We start from the raw sequence: 8,767 nt of genomic DNA, 5'->3' as shown, positions 1-8,767 counted from the left end.
GCCAGCGCTGTGCTAAAGGACTGGGCAGGGCGACCAAGGGGCATTTTGAGCTGGATGGTCATTGCCCCGCGGTGGGCACAGAGAGACCCTGACTCTCCCATTGTGACCGACAAAGGCAGTGGGCGCGACTCGCCTCAGGAGAGGGGCACGGGGCAGAGCAAGCTCCTGGCGTCAGTGATGTTTTCCCAACCCGACCTCTTCAGGGATGTTGTGACACACCTCTGGAGAGGCTGGGACCCACCGTCCCTCTGGACCCCACCGGCTCAGAGGCAGGGACACTACCGCTCAGGATCAGAGTCTCGTATTCTGCCTGAGAAAGAAGAAACACTGGATGTGCCAAATAAAGGGCCATCTCTTAAAATTTGTGATCTACTCCTATTTCTTAAGCTTTAATGGTCTTAAGGGCAAGGGGTTGTAGGTGCCTCATGGACCCACTGTTCTCCAAAAGAAGCCAATAGTTTGTATTTCCCATGGCCACATCTTAACCCATCAGAGCTGACTTGCCAATTGATCACCACTCTTTTCTCCAATAGCATGAATTGTTATTATGATTTGAAATTTGGCATTCTTGCCTGCGAGTCCTGATGTCTCTCTCTCTCTCTCTCTCTGTCCAGCAAGTTTCGATGCATTTCAATCAGAGCCTCATGATCTTGACAGGACCCTCAGTTAATGACTATCTCCCGATTAATTCTCTCTCCACACTCTTTTCCCGAACAAATTAACCCAGATCCCCCTCTGAAGCACACAAACCTGCTGTTTGTGAGTTGTCAGGAAAATAATCCTTCCTCCCCCACCCCACCCCCCACTCCTGTCTCTTCCTCCCCCCCACCCCCACCTCTGCTTCAAAACAGGGAGCAGAGTCGGCACACGGAATCTCATCTCTCACACACTAATAGCAGGAAGACTTTTCCGGTTCATGGTGGTCTGGAGGAGTGTTGTGGGAAAATTGAATTAAGCTTAAACAAATCCTGCTCGGTTTCACTGCATGTGGGAAACATGTGTCTGGGGAAAGGTAGTGGAGTCAATGGAATGAGGGGGGAGGAAGGCCAGAATCGATGTGGGGAGAGGGATCAGCATATTGATTGAGTTGGCAGGGGGTTCCGAAATATTTTCCTTGTGTCTCGGAAACTCTGTTGCACTGTGCCCCGGCTAAACGGGAAGCTTGTAAATGATGTTATAACAAGAAAGGGGATACAGACAGATGTTTCACTAAACATTGCACACAACAAATGATATCATTTTGAGAAGTAACACAAAGTTAATGGAATGTGTGCTAAAATATTACATTCTGTTGGTGCACATATCAGTCCCTGTGTCTCTGCATATGTCTGTGTGCCTGTCTGTGTATATCTGTATGTTGATGTGTGTGTGTGTCTGTGTGTGTCTCTCCATATCTGTGTGTTGGTGTGTGTGCATATGTCTGTGTATATCTGTGTGTGTGTGCATGTGCATGCCTGTGTGTTAGTGTGTGTCATGTGCATGTATGCATATATCTGTGTGTTTGTGTGTGTGTATGCGTGCATGTCTTTGAATATCTGTGTGTTGGTGTGTCTGCGTGCACGTGTCTGTGTATATCTGTGTGTGCGTGTGTCTGTGCCTATGTTTCTATATGTCTGTGTGTGTCTGTTTCTATAAGTCTCTGTGTCTGCGTGTGTCTGTGCCTCTGTTTCTATAAGTCTGTGTGTGCGTGCCTGTGTCTATGTTTCTATATGTCTGTGTGCGCGTGTGCCTGTGCCTATGTGTCTATATGTCCCTGTGTGTGCATGTGTCTGAGCCTATGTTTCTATATGTCTATGTGTGTGTCTGATTCTATGTTACTATAAGTCTCTGTGTGTGCATGTGTCAGTGCCTATGTTTCTATACGTCTGTGTGTGCATGTCTGTGTCTATTTTTCTATATGTCTGTGTGCACGTGTGCCTGTGGCTATGTTTCTATAAGTCTGTGTGTGTGTGTGTGTCTGTGCTTATGTTTTCTATAAGTCTCTGTGTGTGCGTGTGTCTGTTTCTATGTTTCTACATGTCTGTGTGTGCGTGTGTCTGTGCCTATGTTTCTATATGTCTGTGTGCGTGTCTGTGCCTATGTTTCTATATGTCTGTGTGTTTATGTCTGTGCCTATGTTTCTATAAGTCTCTGTGTGTGCTTGTGTCTGTGTCTATGTTTCTATATGTCTGTGTGTGTGTCTGTTTCTATATGTTTCTGTGTCTGCGTGTGTCTGTGCCTATGTTTCTATATGTCTGCGTGTGTGTCTGTGCCTATGTTTGTATATGTCTGTGTGTGTGTCTGTGCCTATATTTCTATATGTCTGTGTGTGTGTCTGTTTCTATGTTTCTATAAGTCTCTGTGTGTGCATGTGTCTGTGCCTATGTTTCTATATGTCTGTGTGTGTCTGTTTCTATAAGTCTCTGTGTCCGCGTGTGTCTGTGCCTATGTGTCTATATGTCCCTGTGTGTGCATGTGTCTGAGCCTATGTTTCTATATGTCTATGTGTGTGTCTGATTCTATGTTTCTATAAGTCTCTGTGTGCGCGTGCGCCTGTGCCTATGTTTCTATAAGTCTCTGTGTGTGCGTGTGTCTATGCCTATGTTTTCTATAAGTCTCTGTGTGTGTGTCTGTCTGTTTCTATGTTTCTATATGTCTGTGTGTGCGTGTGTCTGTGCCTATGTTTCTATATGTCTGTGTGTTTGTGCCTGTGCCTATGTTTCTATATGTCTCTACATTGTGTGTGTGCCTATGGTTATATATGTCTGTGTGTGTGAGACTGTGCCTATATTTCCATATGTCTCTGCGTGTGTGTCTGTGCCTATGTTTCTATATGTTTATGCACATGTGTGTGTCTGTGCCTATGTTTGTATATGTCTGTGTGTGTGTGTCTGTGCCTATGTTTCTATATGTCTGTGTGTATGTCTGTGCCTATGCTTCTATATGTCTGTGTGCGTGTCTGTTTCTATGTTTCTATATGTCTGTGTGTCTGTGCCTATATTTCTATATGTCCGTGTGTGTGTGTCTGTTTCTATGTTTCTATATGTCTCTGTGTGTGTGTGTGTCTGTGCCTATGTTTCTATATGTCTGTGTGTGTCTGTGCCTATGTTTCGATATGTCTCTGTGTGTGCGTGTGTCTGTGTCTATGTTTCTATATGTCTGTGTGTGTCTGTGCCTATGTTTCTATATGTCTCTGTGTGTGCGTGTGTCTGTGTCTATGTTTCTATATGTCTGTGTGTGTCTTTGCCTATGTTTCTATATGTCTGTGTGTGTGTGAGTGTCTGTGCCTATGCTTCTACATGTCTCTGCATGTGTTTGTGTCTGTGCCTATGTTTGTATATGTCTCTGCGTGTGTATGTCCATGCCTATGTTTCTATATGTCTGTGTGTGTGTGTGTCTGTGCCTATGTTTCTATATGTCTCTGCTTGCATGTGTCTGTGCCTAAGTTTCTATATGTCTCTGTGTCTCTATGTGTGTGTTTGTTTCTATGTCTATGTTTCTATATGTCTGTGTGTGTGTGTCTATGCCTATGTGTCTATATGTCTGCGTGTGTGTCTGTGCCTACGTTTCTATATGCCTGTGTGTGTGTCAGTGCGTATGTTTCTATATGTCTGTGTGTGTGTTTCTATATGCCTGTGCCTATGTCTCTATATGCCTGTGTGTATGTTTGTCTGTGCCTATGTTACTATATGTCTGTGTGTGTGTCTGTGCTTATGTGTCTATATGTTTCAGCATGCGTGTGTGTCTGTGCCTATGTTTCTATATGTCTCTGTGTGTGTCTGTGCATATGCTTCTATATGTCTGTGTGTGTCTGTGCCTATGTTGCTAGATGTCTGTGTGTGTCTCTGTGTGTTTCTATATGCTTGTGTGTATGTGTGTCTGTGCCTATGTTTCTATATGTCTGTGTGTGTGTCTGTTTCTATGTGTCGATATTGGTGTCTCCCCAGTCCCCAGCCTGTGAGAGTGTCGATATTGGTGTCTCCCCAGTCCCCAGCCTGTGAGAGTGTCGATATTGGTGTCTCCCCAGTCCCCAGCCTGTGAGAGTGTCGATATTGGTGTCTCCCCAGTCCCCAGCCTGTGAGAGTGTCGATATTGGTGTCTCCCCAGTCCCCAGCCTGTGAGAGTGTAGATATAGATGTATACCCAGTCCCCAGCCTGTGAGAGTGTCGATATTGGTGTCTCCCCAGTCCCCAGCCTGTGAGAGTGTCGATATTGGTGTCTCCCCAGTCCCCAGCCTGTGAGAGTGTCGATATTGGTGTCTCCCCAGTCCCCAGCCTGTGAGAGTGTCGATATTGGTGTCTCCCCAGTCCCCAGCCTGTGAGAGTGTCGATATTGGTGTCTCCCCAGTCCCCAGCCTGTGAGAGTGTCGATATTGGTGTCTCCCCAGTCCCCAGCCTGTGAGAGTGTCGATATTGGTGTCTCCCCAGTCCCCAGCCTGTGAGAGTGTCGATATTGGTGTCTCCCCAGTCCCCAGCCTGTGAGAGTGTCGATATTGGTGTCTCCCCAGTCCCCAGCCTGTGAGAGTGTCGATATTGGTGTCTCCCCAGTCCCCAGCCTGTGAGAGTGTCGATATTGGTGTCTCCCCAGTCCCCAGCCTGTGAGAGTGTCGATATTGGTGTCTCCCCAGTCCCCAGCCTGTGAGAGTGTCGATATTGGTGTCTCCCCAGTCCCCAGCCTGTGAGAGTGTCGATATTGGTGTCTCCCCAGTCCCCAGCCTGTGAGAGTGTCGATATTGGTGTCTCCCCAGTCCCCAGCCTGTGAGAGTGTAGATATAGATGTATACCCAGTCCCCAGCCTGTGAGAGTGTCGATATTGGTGTCTCCCCAGTCCCCAGCCTGTGAGAGTGTCGATATTGGTGTCTCCCCAGTCCCCAGCCTGTGAGAGTGTCGATATTGGTGTCTCCCCAGTCCCCAGCCTGTGAGAGTGTCGATATTGGTGTCTCCCCAGTCCCCAGCCTGTGAGAGTGTCGATATTGGTGTCTCCCCAGTCCCCAGCCTGTGAGAGTGTCGATATTGGTGTCTCCCCAGTCCCCAGCCTGTGAGAGTGTCGATATTGGTGTCTCCCCAGTCCCCAGCCTGTGAGAGTGTCGATATTGGTGTCTCCCCAGTCCCCAGCCTGTGAGAGTGTCGATATTGGTGTCTCCCCAGTCCCCAGCCTGTGAGAGTGTCGATATTGGTGTCTCCCCAGTCCCCAGCCTGTGAGAGTGTCGATATTGGTGTCTCCCCAGTCCCCAGCCTGTGAGAGTGTCGATATTGGTGTCTCCCCAGTCCCCAGCCTGTGAGAGTGTCGATATTGGTGTCTCCCCAGTCCCCAGCCTGTGAGAGTGTCGATATTGGTGTCTCCCCAGTCCCCAGCCTGTGAGAGTGTCGATATTGGTGTCTCCCCAGTCCCCAGCCTGTGAGAGTGTAGATATAGATGTATACCCAGTCCCCAGCCTGTGAGAGTGTCGATATTGGTGTCTCCCCAGTCCCCAGCCTGTGAGAGTGTCGATATTGGTGTCTCCCCAGTCCCCAGCCTGTGAGAGTGTCGATATTGGTGTCTCCCCAGTCCCCAGCCTGTGAGAGTGTCGATATTGGTGTCTCCCCAGTCCCCAGCCTGTGAGAGTGTCGATATTGGTGTCTCCCCAGTCCCCAGCCTGTGAGAGTGTCGATATTGGTGTCTCCCCAGTCCCCAGCCTGTGAGAGTGTCGATATTGGTGTCTCCCCAGTCCCCAGCCTGTGAGAGTGTCGATATTGGTGTCTCCCCAGTCCCCAGCCTGTGAGAGTGTCGATATTGGTGTCTCCCCAGTCCCCAGCCTGTGAGAGTGTCGATATTGGTGTCTCCCCAGTCCCCAGCCTGTGAGAGTGTCGATATTGGTGTCTCCCCAGTCCCCAGCCTGTGAGAGTGTCGATATTGGTGTCTCCCCAGTCCCCAGCCTGTGAGAGTGTCGATATTGGTGTCTCCCCAGTCCCCAGCCTGTGAGAGTGTCGATATTGGTGTCTCCCCAGTCCCCAGCCTGTGAGAGTGTCGATATTGGTGTCTCCCCAGTCCCCAGCCTGTGAGAGTGTAGATATAGATGTATACCCAGTCCCCAGCCTGTGAGAGTGTCGATATTGGTGTCTCCCCAGTCCCCAGCCTGTGAGAGTGTCGATATTGGTGTCTCCCCAGTCCCCAGCCTGTGAGAGTGTCGATATTGGTGTCTCCCCAGTCCCCAGCCTGTGAGAGTGTCGATATTGGTGTCTCCCCAGTCCCCAGCCTGTGAGAGTGTCGATATTGGTGTCTCCCCAGTCCCCAGCCTGTGAGAGTGTCGATATTGGTGTCTCCCCAGTCCCCAGCCTGTGAGAGTGTCGATATTGGTGTCTCCCCAGTCCCCAGCCTGTGAGAGTGTCGATATTGGTGTCTCCCCAGTCCCCAGCCTGTGAGAGTGTCGATATTGGTGTCTCCCCAGTCCCCAGCCTGTGAGAGTGTCGATATTGGTGTCTCCCCAGTCCCCAGCCTGTGAGAGTGTCGATATTGGTGTCTCCCCAGTCCCCAGCCTGTGAGAGTGTCGATATTGGTGTCTCCCCAGTCCCCAGCCTGTGAGAGTGTCGATATTGGTGTCTCCCCAGTCCCCAGCCTGTGAGAGTGTCGATATTGGTGTCTCCCCAGTCCCCAGCCTGTGAGAGTGTCGATATTGGTGTCTCCCCAGTCCCCAGCCTGTGAGAGTGTCGATATAGATGTATACCCAGTCCCCAGCCTGTGAGAGTGTAGATATGGATGTATACCCAGTCCCCAGCCTGTGAGAGTGTAGATATGGATGTATACCCAGTCCCCAGCCTGTGAGAGTGTAGATATGGATGTATACCCAGTCCCCAGCCTGTGAGAGTGTAGATATGGATGTATACCCAGTCCCCAGCCTGTGAGAGTGTAGATATGGATGTATACCCAGTCCCCAGCCTGTGAGAGTGTAGATATGGATGTATACCCAGTCCCCAGCCTGTGAGAGTGTAGATATGGATGTATACCCAGTCCCCAGCCTGTGAGAGTGTAGATATGGATGTATACCCAGTCCCCAGCCTGTGAGAGTGTAGATATGGATGTATACCCAGTCCCCAGCCTGTGAGAGTGTCGATATTGGTGTCTCCCCAGTCCTCAGCCTGTGAGTGTGTAGATATAGATGTATACCCAGTCCTCAGCCTGTGAGAGTGCAGATATAGACGTATACCCAATCCCCAGCCTGTGAGAGTGTAGATATAGATGTATCCCCAGTCCCTCGCCTGTGAGAGTGTAGATATAGATGTGTCCCCAGTCCCCAGCCTGTGAGAGTGTCGATATAGATGTATACCCAGTCCCCAGCCTGTGAGAGTGTAGATATAGATGTATACCCAGTCCCCGGCCTGTGAGAGGTCACTTACTTTGTGATGCTGGTCTGAAACCCTTCCACCTTGGTCTTCACGGCCGCTGTCCGCTCCAGAATCTTTTCCTGAGGGAAACACGGGTGAGATCTGTCAAAGTCCTGAGGCTAATCCACCGCTGACTCCCCTCTCCCTGGACCGAACCTCTCACTACTGCCCTCCCCCCCACCATCTGGACACAGGGTAACTCAGGTAAATGACACCCTGGGTTCCTGGGAACGATATCACAGAGAGATATAGACAAAGGGGATCGTCGATGGATGTTGTCCAACTTGAAAGGGTTCAGAAAAGATTTACAATGTTGTTGCCAGGGTTGGAGGGTTTGAGCTCCAGGGAGAGGCTGAACAGGCCGGGGCTGTCGGAGGCTGAGGGGTGACCTTACAGAGGTCTATAAAATCTCGAGGGAGCATGGAGAAGGTAAACAGACAAGGTTTTTTCCTCGTGGACACAAGTTTTGGGTGAGAGGGAAAGATTTAAAAGGGGCAACGTTTTCACGGGTACGGAATGAGCTGCCAGAGGAAGTGGTGGAGGCTGGTACAATGACAGCATTTAAAAGGCATCTAGATGGGGACATGAATAGGAAGGGCTTGTAGGGATATGGGCCAAGGGCTGGCAGGTGGGACTAGATTAGGTTAGGGATATCTGGGTCGGCACGGACGGGTTGGACCGAAGGGTCTGCGTCCGTGCTCTATGACTCTAAGCGGCTGTTCGGAACTGAGTTCAATCCCGGGCACCCCCCCCCCGGGGGGGAGAACACCATCGGAAGGGGCAAGTTGAGGAGGTTTACCCTGGGGCGTGGAAGGGGTTAAAGGATCAGTGCCAGGGGTGGGAGTTCACACACTGAGCTTGTATTCCCTCAGATGAAGAGTTGGGGCATCGAGAGAGAGGAACCGGAGTCGGCCATTCCATCGTTCATTCCATTGGCCATGTGGCGGGCGGCCATCTTTGTGTGAGCAGGCAGCACAGGGAAAGGGTTAACGAATGTCACGGGCTGGTCGGCCATTAGATTAGATTAGATTAGATTAGATTAGATTAGATTAGATTAGATTAGATTAGATTAGATTAGATTAGATTAGATTAGATTAGATTAGATTAGATTAGATTAGATTAGATTAGATTAGATTAGATTAGATTAGATTAGATTAGATTAGATTAGATTAGATTAGATTAGATTAGATTAGATTAGATTAGATTAGATTAGATTAGATTAGATTAGATTAGATTAGATTAGATTAGATTAGATTAGATTAGATTAGATTAGATTAGATTAGATTAGATTAGATTAGATTAGATTAGATTAGATTAGATTAGATTAGATTAGATTAGATTAGATTAGATTAGATTAGATTAGATTAGATTAGATTAGATTAGATTAGATTAGATTAGATTAGATTAGATTAGATTAGATTAGATTA

General features: G+C 48.8%; 1 long non-coding RNA gene across 1 annotated transcript in view; it reads right to left on the bottom strand.

Moving 5' to 3' along the window:
- Positions 1-7,339: 7,339 nt before the first annotated feature.
- LOC122547639 overlaps positions 7,340-8,767 on the bottom strand; it is a 6,798-nt gene continuing 5,370 nt past the window's right edge. The window contains exon 4 of the long non-coding RNA XR_006311046.1: positions 7,340-7,420. This is a non-coding gene — a long non-coding RNA (uncharacterized LOC122547639). The remainder of the gene's footprint in view (positions 7,421-8,767) is intronic.

The sequence above is a fragment of the Chiloscyllium plagiosum genome, unplaced genomic scaffold, assembly GCF_004010195.1.
Source record: "Chiloscyllium plagiosum isolate BGI_BamShark_2017 unplaced genomic scaffold, ASM401019v2 scaf_11896, whole genome shotgun sequence".
NCBI lineage: Eukaryota > Metazoa > Chordata > Chondrichthyes > Orectolobiformes > Hemiscylliidae > Chiloscyllium > Chiloscyllium plagiosum.
The sequence above is the reverse complement of the archived record's forward strand: the minus strand, read 5'-3'. Positions and strand labels throughout refer to the sequence as shown.